Genomic DNA, 19,693 nt, shown 5'->3' on the forward strand with positions numbered 1-19,693 from the left:
AAAGAACAACTAACAAAGAGTGCATGCCTCAATAAACTGTGGGATATCTCTATACATGCCTCTCCACTAGTAGGACCCAAAGACTTTCGTGAAACTCTTTCATGATTTGCACCTGTGAAGCTCTATCACATACAACTCTCAATGGCTATCCTCCTCGCTTTCGTGGATGCTTCCAGAATAGCCCACTTCACAAGAAGAAACCATAAACTTTTCTCTTGATCTTCTTGAAGTCCGCATCAATCCACCCATCCTATCTAGATATGATACTCAAATAACGACCAATATTTAAATACTCTCATGTATATAAAGACTCATGAAAGCCTTCCAAAGCAGATACATGACAAATATGATCAACGTGCATGGTTGAAAGATCAACCCCATCATCATCATCATCAATGCAAGAAAAATCCATACCATTATACCTCGCTCATGAAAGAATATTGGCTACTGGGTTTTCTTTACCTGGTATGTGTCTGAACTCAAGATTCATGAATTTTATGTACCCAATCCACCTAAGCATGGCAATATCTAGAGTAGAACAACTCTTGATCATACCTAGAAGAGGCAAAAAATCCATCTCAACCACCATAGAAACACCAATAAAGTACTCTTTATCATTCTTGAGAGCCGTAACAACTCCCAAGAGCTCCCTCTTAATCTGTGGATACTTGTGTTGCTGCTCATTTAGGACTTTTTCCCTAAACCAAATAGCATACTTATTCCCATCTTTATCGTCTTGGCCAACAGCCGATTCAATGCTGATAGGACTAGTATCAACAGTAAGAACAATACGTCTCCCACACTCATAATCTACTTTCTGAACAGTCAAAGTAGCTCTCAACAATCTCTTCAGCTCCTGCATAGCTTTAGTATGTCTCATCTCCCAAGAAAAATACAGCTCTTTCCTCAAGAGCTGGTAGAGATCATCTGCAATATGGAAAAAATGAGGAATCCAAATAAGATAAAACATACAAGCTCCAAGAAACCTATGAACCTCCAAAGTAGAAGAGCAAGTCTTTGTAATATTCTCTATGGCATCAACCTTCGCACAAGAAGGCTTCCTGCCATAATATCCATACACATGTCCAACAATCAAAACCTCTCTAGCACCAAAAATAGACTTCAACCCTGACAAGGTCAAATTCACTTCCTCTAGCCTACACAGAAACCTCTCAACATCTCTAATATGTGCAACCACAAAGAACTTGCATCCATGATCATCTAAAGTCTCATCCTTCTCTTTCTCCAAACAACCTTTAATAGGCAGATCATCAATGAAAGGCATGGTAAGCTCTAGAATAAAATCTTGTAAGACCTTTTTGATCCCATTCATGATATGAGCAACCAAATTAGTAGCTCCTTGCAGAAGCGTACAATCCAGACAAGGCGTAAAGGTGTTTTCATCATAGTCAAATCCCTACTCTTAAGGGCAAGATGGAATTGTTTATAGCCGGATTAAATATCACCAAGTGAATAGATAGCACATCCAAGCAAAAGCCTCTACAAACTCATCCACAATAGTAACCATGTTCAGTGGTTGTAAGTCATATATGAATTTGAGTGTCCATTCTTCTTAGAAACTGTGAACATCTATTAGAATATGGAGTTGAAGATGGTTCTAGAATCCCCATCCTGATCCGCTCATTCAAAAGCTCCACCAATTTGGGCAAGTGAATGGAAAAAATAACCATAGGCGTCACAACCCTAGGATCAATGCATCCAATCTCTTGAGAAAAAATGACAAAATATTTTCCATGTCTACACAACATCTCTTCAAAACATCTCACCTCTATTGAAAGCAAAAAATCTTCAATCCCAATCTTCATCTCTTTCAATGTCTCGACTGAAAACTTTTGTCCAATACCTACAAGATATCGTAAATGAGGTTGCATAGCGGCTCTCCTAATCATCTCATCACTGTCCAAAAAAAGCAGTCCTGCAATTGGTCTAACCTTCCTTTCAGCTATCATATATTTTGTCTGTACTTTGGCTTCTTTGCTACAACCTACAAATTAGAGCCCTTGTTGTAAATACATTGGTAAACACAAATTTTGCTATGTATAAACAACAACATCTAATGCTTTTTGTTGAAATATTTCAACAACGAACACTTCTTGTTGAAAATTCTCAGCACCCAAATTTTCTTAAAGGAGAAAATCAACAATTTCGCAATACATCCCAAGATAATGGACCTGCAAAATATATGTCAACTCTTGATTGTCAGTTTTCAGCAATGCTGTGAAAGGTGAGAAGGATCGAAGCTTGCACTCGAGAGCTATGGCGGGAGAGCAAGAGCAAGAAAGAGAGAGACAAGAAATGGGAACTCCAACAGTCATAATGTGTGACCGGGCCTTCCTTTATTCAAACTATCACTAAAAGAATAAAGAATAAAGTGACAGTGATGGGTGCCCACCACCTGCGGTGTGCAATGGCGGTGTGACTAACATCGTAGTAATATACGGGCAGCTAGGCAGAGGCACCTTTACCCCCAATAACCTCCCACTTAAAGGTGAATCTACCCTAGTGAGGAGTGAAAAGAAAAAGAAAAATATAATACAACATGTACACATGTACAACAGGATGAGGAAAGACGTCATCTCATCCCACGCCCATCAACCTCCTAAGGAAGGCAAAGCGCTCTATAGAGAGGCTTTTCGTGAGCAGATCTGCAAGATTCTGGTCAGCCGATATCTTGACAAGATCAACAGACTTGTCCTCAACAACCCCACGTATGAAGTGATACCTCACCTCAATGTGTTTCGTCTTCGCATGGAAGACCAGATTCTTGGCTAACTAAATAGTACTTATAGAATCCAAATGTAGTATAGGGATAGCATCAATACCAAGGTCAACAACCAAATGACCCAACCAAATGGTCTCCTTGCGAGCCTAAGTGGCTGCAACATACTCGGCCTCTGTAGTAGAAAGGGTTGTGCATTTCTACACCCTGGACATCCAAGAAACAGTGCCTCCAGCATAGGTGAATACATAGCCGGAAGTGGACTTCCTACTATCTGCATGTCCTGCATAATCAGATTCAGTGTACCCCACAACTCATGTCCTGGCTGCCATAGCATATGCACATATCTGGAGTGCCTTTTCGGTACCTCATGATACCCTTCACGGCATCCCAACGCTTCTTGCAAGGTGTAGCCATATAGCGTGCCACAACACCAACTGCAAAGGCAATATCTAGACGAGTGGCAATCATGGCATACATAAGACTATCCACTGCAGATGCATAGGGAATCTTGGCCATCTCGACCGTCTGCTCATCTGTCTGTGAACAATCAGCCTATGATACCTTCACATAAAAAGGCAATGGACAGCCAGTAGGCTCTACGTCCTGCATGTGGAAGCGCTCAAGGACTTTATGAATGTACTTCCTCTATGACAAGTAGAGGAGTCCCTGATGCCTGTCGCGTCTAATGCGCGTACCAAGTATGTGAGCGGCCTGTCCTAGATCTTTCATCTCAAAGCTCATCTTGAGCTGAGCCTTAAGAGCATCTAGCTCATCATGAGCTTTCCTTGCTATCAGCATATCATCCACATAGAGTACTAAAATCAATAAATAACCATCACGAGCTTTCTTTGTGTGAAGACACAGATCCATAGCACTCCTACTGTAGCCCTGTGACTGCATAAAGGCATCAAACTTATGATACCACTCCCTAGGTGCCTGCTTCAAGCCATAAAGACTTTTCTTCAATTTGCACGCTAGGTTCTCTCTGCCAAGTTTTGCAAAGCCCTTAGGCTACTCCATATAAATATCATTATACAAGTCCCCATGTAAGAAAGCTGTCTTGACATCCATCTGGTATAAATCCAAGTCAAGCTAAGCAACCAAAGTCAAGACTAAGCGCAAGGTGGTCATCTTAACCATAGGAGAAAATACCTCATCAAAGTCCACACCATGCTCCTACTTAAAACCCTTTGCTACTAATCTAGCCTTGTATGCCGGCTTGGGGTTTCCAGGGGTACTTTTCAGCTTGTACACCCACTTACATGGCAAAGCCTTCTTGCTCGTGGGCAAGAAAACCAAATCCCAAGTGTCATTCTTATGCAAGGAGTCTATCTCAGACTACTGCATAGCCCTCTCCCAGGAGTGACTGTCACCCTTGCGCATAGCCTCATCATAAGTGAAATGCTCTCCTACATCTATAATCAAGACATAATGCATCGAGGGCTGAAATCTATCAGGTGGACGTCTACCTCTAGTAGACCATCTCACGGCAGGCTTTGCTGCCTACCCAGCTGCCTATGCAACACCTTGACTATGAGCATCAGCTGCAGCTGTAGACTGTCCAACTGGCTGTGCGGGAGCTCTCGGCTCCTCTTGAAATATGACCCTGTGGATCTCAACAACTCTCTCAGGCTGCCTATGCATCTTGTCTTTATGGAAGACTACATCATGACTATGGATGACTTTTCGAGCCTGTGGATGCCAGAGACGGTAACCCATCTCGCCTGCATCCCCATAACCAAGGAAAATGCATTTGACACTCTTAGGATCCAGCATACTTCTCTTGTCCCTGGACACATGGCAAAATGTCTCATATCCAAAGACACAGAGATGCACATAAGAGGGAGGTTTTCCAGTCCATACCTCCTCTACAACCTGGAAATCCAAACCACTAAAAGGTGATCTGTTTATGACATGCACAGCTATATTAACTGCCTCAGCCCAAAAGCTCTGTGGTAGGCCTGCATGGCTAAGCATACTGCGTACACGCTCTTAGATGGTTCTATTCATCCGCTTAGCCAAACCATTCTGGGGGGGTGTAGGGGGTAGTCAACTAACGCTTAATACCCCTCTCATCACATAACTGCTCAAAAGCACGTGAGACATACTCACCCCCATTATCTGTTATTAGGCATTTTAGCCTATACCTAGACTGGTTCTCAACCAATGCAAGTCATCTCTGAAACACAGCCAAGACATCGAATTTCAGCTTAATGGGATAAGCCCAAACTTTCCGTGAAAAATTATCTATGAATGTAACAAAATACTTTGCACCACCCATAGACTGACAAGGCATGGACCCACAGACATCCGGATATACCAATGCTAAAGGGCTCACTCGTGTGTGGCCTACCAGACTTCTTATGCGTAGACCTAGTCTACCTGCCATAAAGACAATGCTCACATAAATCAAAACATGCATAATCAAGGAGCGATAAGTACTGCAAACTAAAAAGCATTTTCATTCCCTTCAAAGACATATGGCCCAAACGGGCATGCCAAAGAGATGCATGTGGGATAGAACCCACATACAAAACGTGATCAAGAGAAGAAGTGGATACAATCAAGGGATAGAGGTTGCCAGTCTTGGCACCTCTCGCAATCAAAGTCTGCCACAAGTGATCTTCCATGTAGAGTCTCCAAAAGATACATGATAACCTGCGTCATCAAGCTGTTCAGCTGACATGAGACTTCGTGTCAAAGCAGGTACATGATGTACATCCTGCATAACAAAATTGCTATCAGAAGGAAACTGCAACCTAACATCACCAATGCCCACAATATCAAGAGAGCTGTCATCACCCAGGCACACAGAACCCGAAACAATATGGTATGAAGGAAATCACTCTCAGCAAGGTGTCACATGAAAGGACGCACCTGAGTCCAAGAGCTAACACTATGCATACATAGAGTGTATCTCTGTCATCTGTGAAGCACTAGAAGAAGCTGCAAGGATATAATCATTATCAACATCCTCAGGCTACATAACATTGATCTCTTCAATTTTAACACTAGACTTTGCAGGCACTATACTGCGATCAGAAGACTTATCCTGCACTTTGTCTTTCCCCTTATCTTTGCGCCTTTCATTGGGCAGTTTATGGCATTGTGGCCTAATGTGGCTCTTTTTCCCACAATGGTAACAAGTAACATCTTCATTCCTGCCATGAGATTTGTTATGTGACTTCCCATGAGACTTAGACTGAGATTTCTGAGAATCCCATCTACGGCCATTGCCACTGCCATGCTTTCCATATCCATCATTCCTACCTCTAACTGTCATAGCATGCGACACACAAGAGGCATCCAAATTCTCACAATTAACCTCTTCCTGCAAAAGAGTACTCTCAACATCAAATAATTTCAAGGTAGCAGTAGAGGCACATAATGTAGTGCAGAATACATCCCATGACTCATTAAGAGTACCAAGCAAGAAAAGAGGAGTGACATCCTCAACAATAGTGATGTCCTGCGAAGTCAAGTTCTTAATTATAGCATGGAACTGGCTCAAGTGAGTAGACATAGTCACATTCTCCTTCATGCGCAAATCCATAAGCTGCTTCAGCCAATACATCTGACTCATTGGACTGTTCTTGTCATAGAGATTCTTGATTTTACCCCACAACTGTCATGCACTCTATTCTTCCTCAAATACATTGTAATGAACCTGTTTTGTGAGAGATAGTACAATAGTGGACTTGCATAACTCATCAAGCTCAAGCCATTCCTCATCTGGCATAGTTGTAGGCGGATGCCCGCTCAACCTCAATGGTTTGATCTGCAATTTGTGCACCAACAACTGCCAAATTTGGCTCTTCCAATAAGAGTAATTTGTACCATCAAGCTTTGACATTGAAAATAGAATGATTAGTGGACAAACTTGCCATAATGTAGGCTGAAAGATTGTAGACAGTTCAAAATTGCTTGCTGTTTACTGCAAAAAATCACCAAAAAATCACCAAAATCGAGAAAAAATGGCGAGAAAAGTGTAATCAAAGTTGCTGCCCACCAAGTACTAGTGAAAGTACATCATTTCAGAATATTTTAGCATGAAAAATCCATGTCATTCCAGAGTTATATGCTTGCTGTAATAAATGACAGTAGGATACTATGAGAGGCAATTGCTGACCAAATCACTGCACCAAGTCAATAAATGACAGCCAAGACATGACTAGCCATAAATGGGCATAAATCAGCACCAAACAGTCATCAAGACCCTGAGCAAACACCCAAACATGTCACCAAAGCATCCGTTAGTGAGTAGGCATACCCCTTGGATAGTAGGGCAAAGTATACATAACACTGGCAAGACCTGACACCAGTAGGTGTATGCTCACTAGAGTGCAAAGCCCAAGCTCAAGTCAAAAGCAATTCCAAGATATCAGTGCATGAACCATGCAACATGTAAGTGTAAGAGATCCCAAAGTCTCAAGTAACTGCAAAATGCTCAAATAGCATAAACCTCCTACTTCTCAATGTCTGTCGAGCATACAAGATGCTCCCACTGGCTCAAAAGGCAGATAAACAAGCTCAACAGCTCAAGCAAACTAAGTCAAAGTACCAAAGATAGGTAACCAAGACAATGCCTCAATAGCATCCAAGGTCCTAATGGAAAAAGCCAAGTCGTAACAGAAAAATCCAAGTCAATGTCCAACTGCTCAAGGGAATACTCAAATGAATGTCGAGATGAGCTCAAACAACTACCATCCACAGCCAAAGCATAAAGTATTCACCAAGACATCATAACCTGTATTGGATAGCCTAGGCATAAACCATGTCATAGATGAAATGCTAGCTACAAATAAGTGACAATCAAACCCAAATCGAGCTCTAATCTCAGCTCAAAAGCATTCCGGAGTATAAACAAGACATGTGGCATAGTCCAAATACATCATGAGATCATACTAAGTAGTCGGGAGCACCCCATGACCAATAGGCATAACCCAACTGTAGCATAAATAGCTTCAGCCCTGAAGTTTCCAGCATCATATAACCTCTATAAACTAAGCAATATAGTGCTCAATCCAAGTTCAAATCCATAGGCAAACCATAGGCATACATTCCCGTATGTATAGACACCAACTGGGCATAATCGGGCATCAAATGCCAAGACATGTAAGCATCAAATTGAAGTAACAAGTGGCTACCATGTTTTGGATAGATCTAGGATTGTTCAAAACAGTCAATGGCTGAGCTAAATCAGCTCCAAATGCATCTCACATAAGAGGCATAACATCCACAAGTGATTCGGTATCAATAGACAGTAGTAGAACCATCACATAAGCCATAGGCATACAAATACATGCTGTCTCAGACCTGAAATCTGTTGCAGAATTTCTTGCCATCAGAATTTGGCAAATATTACATCAACATCGCGTCCATAGCGTGCCAAAACCCCAACTTAGACTCTTACCTTGCCTGAATCGGGTTTCGAATGCCTGAGATATGACAAAAAGAGTGATTTTTGGGCCAAATTTTGAAACATGTGCAAAAAAAAAAAGTGAGCTAGCTGGGGGGGTCTATTGTTCCACGTGTCAACAATGGGGTCCAAAGGGTGCACAAATGGGGGCCAAATAAGGCCTACACCAAGCCTCAACAAGCCTTGATAGGCTGAAAGCAAGATCTAGGTGAAGGAAGCTCCAAGAGGTGTGAGCTATGGCTGCCCACAACCTGTGAAAACCTTGTTTACCTAGACCTATGAACTAAGATAAATCTCTGAAATAATGAAGCAATACCTCAATGTCAATGCCCTGATGGTGCCTCAATAGGCCACGAAGAAGCTCGGGAAGCCGCGGAGTGACGGGAGCTCAAGAGAATGAGCTATGGTTGTCGGGAATGAAACCCAATGCAAGTGGGAGTTGATGGAAAGCTGAGAATGCCATGAGCCAAGCTCAAGAGTCGAAAGCCGTGCTTCGATACCAGTTGAAAGGTGAGAAGGATCGAAGCTTGCACTCGAGAGCTATGGCCAAAGAGCAAGAGCAAGAAAGAGAGAGACAAGAAATGGGAACTCCAACAGTCATAATGTGTGACCAGGCCTTCCTTTATTCAAACTGTCACTAAAAGAATAAAGAATAAAGTGACGATGATAGGCGCTCGCCACCTGCAGTGTGCAGTGGTGGTGAGTGTGAGTGTAGTAATACACGGGTGGCTAGGCAGAGGCGCCTTTACACCCAACAAGATCCTCCATAGTATCTGAGCATGATAGCCCATCATAGAGACCACCTACATCTTCTTCCTGTAAAAACACCTACAAGCTTCAATTCTAAAGAGTTTAACAAAAAGAGCATATTCTAACAAAAATAATTTTACAAAAAGAGTATATTCTAAAGAAACTATACAACAGAACATCAACAACTCAAGCAAAGATAAGGTACATGTTCTTTTTAAATATTGTAATTATATATTTTTAAATTGTATTACTAAGTTTATTTTCAAATATAGGTTTATGTAGATGAGAAAAATAATGAAGTAACACAAAAAATTTTGAGAAAGCGAAAGGTAACTATTAATATTTATGTGATGATTATATTTCCATAACATTGTGAAATTCTAAATTTGATTTATTATTTAATTATATATATGTTTTTTAAAACCAAATTAAAAAATGATGAATTGTTTGCAACAAACAAGTAAAATATGAGGTAATAACATCAAAGAAAAGAAACTAAAGATCGTTTAAAACCATAATAATATCAATATGCATTTTTGAATATTATAATTTAATTATTTTAAAATAAATTATATTAATCAAATATTTTGTGATTCATTTTATAATGCAGGTTGATATGACGAAAGAAAATATGGAGACAATACTTTTAAAGCACCTCAATGTGCATACGATTCATGATATGAACTTTTCATTGAAAAGTACATATATAAATCTTAAAAAGACCGATGTTAGCTTTCGAGACTTTTGTAAAGGTTCAAAAAACCCAACAAGTGATAATATGATACATGACATTGGCTTTTAGAGAATGGCAAGATCGTAATAGCCACAGGCAACAATATGATTAGTCTGGATGTGAATATTGTAGCTAGTGTTATTATACACTACTCATTTGTAAACTCATTATTACTTTAGAAAATTTGTTTTTTCTCTTTCATTGGCACTATGTATTGATGTTTTTATTTGTTGAGTTTATATTAATCAATTATATGTGCACTAGGTCTTATTTAAAATTAACTAAATAATCTCCATGTAAATTTCTAGTTGAGAATTATTAATATAATTTTTTACTTAAAAATAGACAAAAGTAGGCATGTGCAAACTAGGAAAAATGTAATATCTCTAAGTTAGAGAAAAAATAGATTTATATAAGAAATTTCCTAGATAGGGAAGCTATCATATGCAAGAAAAATTTCCCATGTAGAGAGACAATAAAATTTTCTTATGTTGGAAAATCCCGACACATGGAATCTTTTTTACATAAGAAAGAAAAAAAAGAGGATTCCCTATTAATTCCAGAAAGAAAAAAAAGAGGATTCCCTATTAATTCGCTAGTTAAGCACACATAAGTAGGAAAAGTAAATCATAGGGAAAATGGAACATTTCCTAGTTAAAGAAAGGAGGGTAGGAAATTTTATTTTTCCCTACATAGGGAATTTTTTCTATATAGGAAAAGTAGGAAAATTTTCCTATGTAGGGAAATCACATTTTTTCCCATGTAGGAAATTTCAAATGTGATCCTCTAGTTTCTCAAACCAGGAAATGTTACATTTTCCCTATGATTTACTTTCCCTACTTATGCGTGTTTTTTACTAGGGAATTGATAAGGAATTCCTTTTTTTCCTTATGTAGGGAATGATTAAAAGTTTCCCATAGCCTATTTTTGGTCAAGCAGGAAAAGAATTGTAAATATTTGGGCTTCTTATATTGCTCTCATGTGGCTTTCAAATACTAGTACCTTAAGAGCAAAAGAAATTTCTGCAAACTGCGTCAATAGAAATTTCATTGCTCAAAGTCCATCTTAAAGACAATTGAAGAAGGTAGCTACTCATAGTGGCATACATGGTACCTTAACAATATACTATCCATATTTTAGTATAAGTAAGAGAAGAAGCATACCTGAACCTACACATCAACTCCACTATGCTTGTACTCCACATACAAGTTTCTAGAGAATTTTTCAATGTGCCTACATAATCAAAAATTAGATGATAATAGAAGACAATGCAACTTGTGGGTAGCCGTGTTTTCCATACATGCCTGCTCATTACCAACACATGCAGAAGAATTTCACATGTAGGATACTTGCTCTTAATGCACGTAGAGACAGAAGGAATGTACCCTCTGGTGCCAATATATATAATATTGTATAGAGGGGATGTGATGCTAGTATTGACATAGCTCGCGACCCAGTGTTCACAATGGAACTGTACTTGTTAGTGAGCATGCCTGGAAGCACAGTAAACATCGACTTCACAATTGCTTCCACATTCACACGTACGAGGTCCGCACTCAACTTCGCATCAATCTCATGGAAGAAGTGTGCATATGGATAACATTGCCCTGTGTTATTGATTAAGATCCCTACATCAAGGCCAACGATGGTTTCCTTCACCTTGGAGAGCCCCCCATCAAGGTCAGTATCAAGAAAATCTAGCACCACAATCACAAGCGTTGGAAGCACAATCAGCATCGTCTTCACAAATGCTTCCACATTCACACGTATAGGTCCCTAGTCAACTTTTCATCGACCTCATGGAAGAAGCATGCATATGGATAACATTTCCTTGGGTTATTGATCAAGATCCCCACATCAAGGTCAACGATGGTGTCCTTCACCCTAGAGAGTCCCCTTGTCGAGGTCAAGATCTAGAAATTCTAGTACCACAAACTACACCTCCACGAATCTATGCTTTGTCTTCAGGTCAGATGCTAGGGTTTCAAGCTTCTCATGTGAGTGATTGATGAGGACAAGGTTGAGGCTAGGCCGCGAGCTGGAAGTAGAAGCCATAGTCGATGCAATCCATGTAGCCTCCTGGTGATAATGACCCAAGAGCCATAGAAAACATCACAACAATTTTGGAAAAACTCCATTGAACAACAAAATGCTTTGCACAAAAAAGATTACAAGGGTTATTTTTTGGCTTTTTTACAAGATTGTTCACATTAGAGAGGATATTGATGAAGTATGCCTTGCCATCTTGCTAATTTAGTGTAGCTATGAGTGTGTACATTTTGTGCTAAGTCCATTTAATTACAACATTTCATGTGCCACAATCATTACTAAATTTGCATAAGTGTCTCGAGCAAAAAGAGAATGTGTTAGCCCATAAGAACTCCAAAACAATAAATCTTAATTATGTGAAAATAAGACCACTACCTATATAGAAGACCATTGATAATCTTTTGCCAAAAGCATTCCAATGCTTCATGCTCATTTCCTTTGTTTCACATAAGGCTCCTTCTCCAACATGTTTCAAATCAAGACACCACAGTCTGATGCTCCCATCTGCTGAGCACGTAGCAAATGCTCCTTGATCATCTGAGTCCCCCTTGAAAACTAGCAAACTTAGGACTCGATTGAAGTCCCGTGCTTATGGTTTTCTTATGTGTTGAAAGACTGGTTACGTCCCATATGCAACCACTATGAGGAAGAAATGCCTAGCACCTCACAATCTACAAACATATGCCAAAATATATGTATCAAAACCGACCAACAACTACATGCCTAAACTTTCAAATACTATAGCAATTAAAAAACTGGTAACCAGACATCACAATGAGGAAATGAATTTGTAACCACCAATGCACAACTTGTCACTATCATTCTTTTGAAATATAATCCATATTTTCCATGGCCTTTTTTCAAAACTACTTCAGCAAATAGAGAAGTGATTAAAGCCCATGCTAAACTAATTTTAGAATATTAACCCTTTCCATCACAACATTAATCAAAAACTCCATTACAACCAACACCCATTCTTGTCTTCTTTTCATCCCCCCATCTCCACTCTCATAACAACCATCAATAACTCCATGATAATCACCATCTATTCTTTTCTTCTTCTCATCATTCCATCATTCTCAATATGGTTCTCACCATAACATCATCTCACCAATAGTATCACTTGTCTTCTCCAAGTGATTGAAATATCAATATTGACCATATGAGCTAAGTTATCCCTAGCAATGAGTTCTTTTAGTCCCTAAAGTTGGTTGATGAACTAATGGGCTCTACTATTTGCATGAATAAAAAAATGCTAGTGTCATAGTTTCACCCTTACACGATCCACTTCAAGAGGCTATTATAGATTTCTAGTACTAGCCTAGATGTCATAAGATGCTCTCAAGGCACCCATACTTCAGAAAACATTTCTTGATATGCTACAAGAATGAGAAACTTGTAGGGTTTGAATTATTTACCATGGTTTATCTTTCTTGTAAACCTAGTAGAAGCCTCTTAAACCTTGTAGGCTTATCCCTTTCTTCACAACAATAACTAATTGGTCAAGAATTGGCAAATGATAGATTTACCTTCTTGAAAGTTGACACCGACAATCTTCACAAAGCCATGAACCTATGTGACTTGTTTGCATTAGCTTCAAGATTGCATATTAATACCTCCAAACTTTCTCTTATACATTGTACATAATGAGACATGTTATCTTTGGGTTGGCAAGGGGAGGTGGTAACTTAGGGCAATATTAGGAGACACTTGGGATATCCCTTGGGGGTGAATGTCTTACACTACAAGATATAGACCTTATAGCGACGTTTAAAGCGACGAAAATACAAACAACAAAATTTGCCCCCGTCGTCGGAAAAAGCGTCGTTATTGACGACGCCATGGTATCGTCGCTATTTGCGTCGCTATATGCGTCGCTATTTGCGTCTCTATATGCGTCGCAAATTTGCGTCGCTATATGCGTCGCTATTTGCGTCGCTATATGCGTCGCAAATGCGACGCATATAGCGACGCAAATAGCGACGCATATAGCGACGGTTGCAGAGAATTTGCGACGCTGATAGCGACGACAATAGCGACGCCTGCAGTAAATTTGCGACGCAAATAGCGACGGTAACAGAGGAAAAAAAAATTTTGTGGCAGGGCAGCAAGCTGCCCTGCCACATATAGCACTGTGTGCTGTATGAGAGCCATACAAAATAGTTTCTGCACTGCTGCATACAAAGCGTTTGCAAACAAAAAGAATCTATACTGAAATCATAAAACTGATAGATGAAATAAATACATGATATCGCATAAAATGCGATTGGTACAATCATAAAACAATATCACTAATACATAGAAAATGTCTACATAGATCGGGCGACTAAAAACTAAAGGTATGTGAGCGCTAAGGATCCGAGGGCGAGCTACAAATCGTCGTCCCCCGAAAGCTCGTCCCTCTGCAAAGGAGCATCAAACGGATTCTGCAGAAAAAGAAACAACATATCAATCCACCATACAATAATGCATTCAAATATCTCATGGTAACTACGGACATGAAAGATGAGAGACTTACTGGGCCGCCGCGTCTGTACAATCGGTCGATCAATGATCTGAGACCGTGCCTCTCTGCATATTGAGTCTCAAGGCCTTGCGGATCACGATTTGTAATGGAGTGCTGCAAAGAAAACAAAATGCTAACTGTTAGAAATATGATTGTCAGTACAAATAATATCTCAAAAAAACAAATAAGCAAAACAAAAGAGAAACTTACAAAGTCCTCCAAATATGTCCTGTGGCCGCCACTCCCAAGATGATGTACCGATCCGGCCTCGATTCGTGCCCTCGCCGCCTCCCGCTGCTGACTCCAACGTCCTGGCGAATTTGTAGCCTCCTCCCTCAGTCGGCGCCAGTCCTCTGCATCTAACCACTCGGGCTTTGGAGCCCCACTCTTGATTGCCTTGCGTGCGTCGGATCGTCTATGTGACATGTATGCACGCATGCAATCCATCATCCAGCCCGTAGAGAATCTATCCACTGCGGCTGGCACCGGGAACTCCTCATGCAAGGATGCTACTATGTACTCCTTGCTCCCCTCCGGTATGTTCCTCCAATGATCCAGGACGTTGTGCCGAAAAACTTGTTGGCACAACTCCCTCATGCGAGCTATCACCCTCCTCCCCTCATCATTCATGATGATAGCTCCTGACCTGCCATCCACTAGGTATCCATAATCCCTAGGAGTGTGCCTCGTATGGGCCCTCTCCCATCTCCGTCCACGCTCCTGGGCATATCCAGGAGACCCCTGAACATCCGGTGTACCGACGGGGGTACCCTCTCCCGGAGTGCCACTGAAAGGGGTGCCACCAGAGGGGGTGCCACCAAAAGGAGTGCCACCAGAGGGGGTGCCCCCAAAAGGAGTGCCACCAAAAGGCGTGACATCTGCCGACGGCTGCGCAAAAGCCGGAGTAACTGGAGTGGACGTCCCCACAGGTGTGACAAATCCTGGAGGTGACCAAGCTCTAGCTGAACGACGAGACGGAGACACCGCGTCCGTGTCTCCACAGCAGCACCCCCCTGATCCTCCTGCAGTCGCAGTCCCTCCCTCTGGCCCAAGTCGCAGAGATAAAGATACCTGCAGAGATAAAAAATAATGTTAGAATAATCAATTGAAACTATACAAAGCGCATTAATATAAATCATTTTTGAAAAATCCATCTTAAAATGCATATCTTATCTACCTTTATGGAAGATCTAAACAACGAATTGAGTAATACAATTCTCCAAGAATGAAGTATTCTATGGTCCCATGTTAATCTCCTGACATAACTCTGCATACACTGGAAGGTCGATAGACATGTCACCACAAAAGAACGAGTCTGCCTCGTTCTCAAAAAATTCTACGACTTCTGTATTTCCATCATTGTTAGCCGATGCGGGCTCCAAGCTTGCGGTGGCCTCCACCCCTTGTAATTTCGATCCCTCTATTTGCATATATTCTTCATCTATGCCTGGAACATCGCTTTGATCGTATACTCTCGCACCTCTAGGAGTTGAAGGTATAACATACCACCATCGAGGTTGTCGGGGATTTGGATAGAAGATTACCTGTTCACAAACACTTACAAACCGTCTTCAAACCATTGTGACATAAAGCATGTCGTATTACAATTAGCAAGCAAATGACTAGAAGATTACCTGTTCACAATGTGCCGGCAACACAAAGGTGTCGCGCAAATCCATCCATTTTTTTTCGGAATCTATTTCGAGAAATCCAGATGGACCTCGTCGAACCGTTGCGCCAGCTCCTCCAAGTACCACTTTGAACCACTGCACATCGAATATTATCATGGAGAAGCTACGGTAATCCACCGTAATAATACTTTGCAAATTCCCAAAATACTCCATCTCATCCACAACCGTGTTCGGATCCGTTGCTCGTCGCCGGCTCTCTTGCTCAAACCTTGCCATGACACCACAGTCCATTGTGGAGCACATTTTGTCAATACGCTCCACCCGAAAATGCCGTCCGCGCGACCACGCTGCACTATATATTTTGTACTGCACATTGAAACACTCAAATTAGATGTAGCAAACAAATTCAGATACGACACATTCTAAACCCCTCATTACCTTTGGACTACATCCCCTCGAGAACTCCCACTCCTCCATTGAGACCTCTGCCCCTTCGCTGGATGCTGCGATCAAGGCTCCATGCAACCATCGTGTTGACATAAACCGCGGCATCTCCTCCATGCCTTCGGGATATCGAATCGGTCGGTGACGCGTACTGCGTCGGAATTCAGCTCGCGCTTCCTCTCGATCTTGCCTTGCAATCTGGTACTTGGCGAGCCACGTCTCCATGGAGGCATGGTGCAACATACAAAAGCGATTCACTTTCTCTTCCATTGAGGCATCCATTCTTTTTTCTACCCCATTTCCAACCACCACATCTCCAGTCAGCCTGTCATCGTCCTTGAGCGTCCATAGCATTTCATTGTCTGGTTCCACCGTTGGTAGCCATTGTGAGATATGCACTAATGCCTCTGACACCAACCAACCCTCCGCCATGCTACCTTCCGGACGAGCTCGTTGTCGCACAAAGCCTTTCAGGGTTTTCATGAAGCGCTCCAGGAAGAACATCCATCGCGTATGGACAGGTCCGGCAATCTCCACTTCGTCCACAAGATGCACAAGAAGGTGAACTTGTATCGTGAGCATGCTAGTGGGCAGGTATTTCTCAAAGAGACAGACCGTCTCAACTGCTCCCCGCCTTGCGGATTCAATAGAGGACGTCTTAATCTCTTTCTGTGAGATCCATTGCACCAAAGTCGACAGCTTGTAAATGGCCCCACGAATTTCTGGAGTTAGGCATCCCGCGATCGCGATCGGTAGGACAAACTGCCACAAATGAGAAAGCATTAAGAATAATGGTCACTTTTCAAATTTCAAAATGTCCACGCTTATTAAAATCCATTCTGTTCACAAACCTGACATATCTTATGCCAATCATGGGATTTTAGCCCAGACATTTGGTCATCTTTAGAAAATGCGGACCTGAGAGAACGCATCATACCCGTCGGAGTGCGGATAGACTTGATTACTTGCTTCACAATGCGCTCTTCTTTGGTAGACAAAACCCAGGGAGCGCGAGGAAGCTGCACTCCCCCTTCAGCACTCGACTGCGGCCAAAGTGCCTCCATCTTACCTACCTCCTTTAAATCCATTCGTGACCCTATAGTGTCTCTCTTTCCTGTGATGTGGTCCCATAGCAAGCTGCCCACATTTTTGAAAATATGCATGGGATCCAACAAGTGGTTGACCTGTAAGTGGGTCCAATATGGCAACTCGTAGAAAACTGAGAACCGTCGCATTCCATTTGGATGTGATTCCGGGTTTACCATTTTCAGCTCGTACCAGCTTGCAGCGTTCATACGTGCTGGAGGTCGTCCAAGAAAACCTTCCCTGAGTTCATGATCCTCCGGCAAGAAAGTGGCGTGTCCTTGATATACCATCTTCTTCATGGTTCGTGACCTTCGGGCGTCTAACTGTGGCCCACACAATGGACATGCATGATAACCTGAGGTAACGAGACCTGCAAGGCGATCCACGACCTAGTGAATACTTGATTGAATGAAATAAAATATAGATATTACCGGCGTGAACAAATGTCTGCTCACCTGAGCACTCTCCCAATCCCGGAAAGTCATGCATCGTCCACATGAGAATGGCTCGAATGTTGGCTGACCGCCGACCATCGCGCCTGCTCATATCTTGCACCGTGACCCCCTCCTCCCACAAAATCTTAAGCTCATCGACTAATGGACGAAGATACACGTCCATATTTTTTACTTTGTAGCGGCCCGGGACGAGCAAGCTAAGGATGAGATGTCCTTTCTTCGTAGAAAGCCATGGAGGAATGTTGTAGTTGACAAGCACTATAGGCCACACACTGTAAGAAGTCGAGCGCAGACCGAATGGGTTCACACCATCCATGGCGAGACCGAGCCGAAGATTCCTTGGCTCTCGCGCAAAGCCTGGGAAGGTAGAGTCAATGTGGCTCCATGCGCGCGAATCTGCTGATATTCGTTGCACTCCATCCGTAGACCTATTCTGCACATGCCACGTTGTCAAGCTTGCCATGGCAGACGTGCGAAACATGTGGTTTATGCGGGGGATGAGCGGAAAGTGTCTGAGGACTTTTTGAGGGATGGTCTGCCCTTGCAAGTCCTGTCGATACCTGTGAGCACCACACTTTGGACATGTCTCCATAGTCTCGTATTCATCTCGAAACAATATGCAGTCGTTGATACATGCATGGATGTTATTGTAGTCCATGCCAAGCTTCCGTAAAACATGTCGTGCATCATCACGAGACTCAGGCATGGTGTTTGCAGGTGGCAATATATGATATTTCAATAACCTGAAAACATCATAAAACACCTTGAAAAATCCATCCATATTTACAATAATACTGTTTAAAAAAAAAACAATGAAGTCTGTATGCAAGGTACCTGAATAACTCAGTCACACTCGTATCGCTCCAACCGTATTTCGCTTGCACACTTAAGAGTGCAAGCAATGTCTTCAACCGAGATACTCGGCACCCATCATATAATGGTATGGATGCTTCCTCTCTAAGCGGGTCAGATGTCTCAACATCCATGGGAATCAATGCATCGATCATTGCCTCCATCTCAGGCTCCAAGATTGTAGGCAAGTCGGGAAGGTTGTCTGTCTCCTCTGGCATTGACGATATAGATGGGCCTTGCGAGTGGTCTATTGGCTCCTGCCATCCATCCATCTCACGTCCACGAACTCTTCTAACTGGCCGCAAAGGGTGCTCTCCCCCTTGGGTCGAGACATCACCCCCCTGGACACAAAATTTGCCAACAAGACCCAATCTTATTGTGTATGGTTTTCAATTAGCTTGAGAGTACAATGCATGAAAAATGCTAACTTGAAAATACCGTTTGCTGAAAATCTGCAATCGCCTGATCAATAATCTCAGGTTGAAACTCGCCAAATCGTCGTACGTGTTCTATAGACAATCGACGTTTTCGTCTAATTGCCAACTTGCATTGAGAGCAAGGACATGGGACACGCTGATTAAGATACGACTCGCGGTCTTGAACAATAGGACCTTCTTCGTTTGCCATCTTATCTACATTACAGCAAACGAGGCTTAAATGGATAGCTTTTTGGAGATGTACGTCAACTTGCAAGTTGACCATAAACCTTGCATTGTATATAGTAGTCGAGAGATTTTCCGATGTTATATCTCGGCCTTGTATCATGCTCAACGATTTGTTTGTCCCGGTAGATAATTTTTTGTTATATCTCGGCTTTGAGTATAAGTAATCCATTTTAAAATTAATGCGCGCCATCTATGAAATTTTACAACTATAGTAATAAAATTTATTTCAATCAATTCTACTCATAGTCATAAGACCTGAGAGAAATTATCCTATACTCAATTTAAGGGATCTCCACTTCTATAACAATAATTTTGGGTTAATTTTGATGAAGTACGTGGCCGTATGCAAAGCACATTGCA

At 41.8% G+C, this 19,693-nt stretch overlaps 1 pseudogene; it reads right to left on the reverse strand.

The window, feature by feature from the left end:
- Positions 1-10,814: 10,814 nt before the first annotated feature.
- LOC148009208 (very-long-chain 3-oxoacyl-CoA reductase 1 pseudogene) lies at positions 10,815-11,382 on the reverse strand (annotated as a pseudogene).
- Between the last annotated feature and the right edge of the window lie 8,311 nt (positions 11,383-19,693).

This window comes from Lygodium microphyllum, unplaced genomic scaffold (assembly GCF_053477565.2).
Source record: "Lygodium microphyllum isolate KBCC unplaced genomic scaffold, Lygodium_microphyllum_v1.1.10 scaffold_33, whole genome shotgun sequence".
NCBI classification, from domain to species: Eukaryota; Viridiplantae; Streptophyta; class Polypodiopsida; order Schizaeales; family Lygodiaceae; genus Lygodium; species Lygodium microphyllum.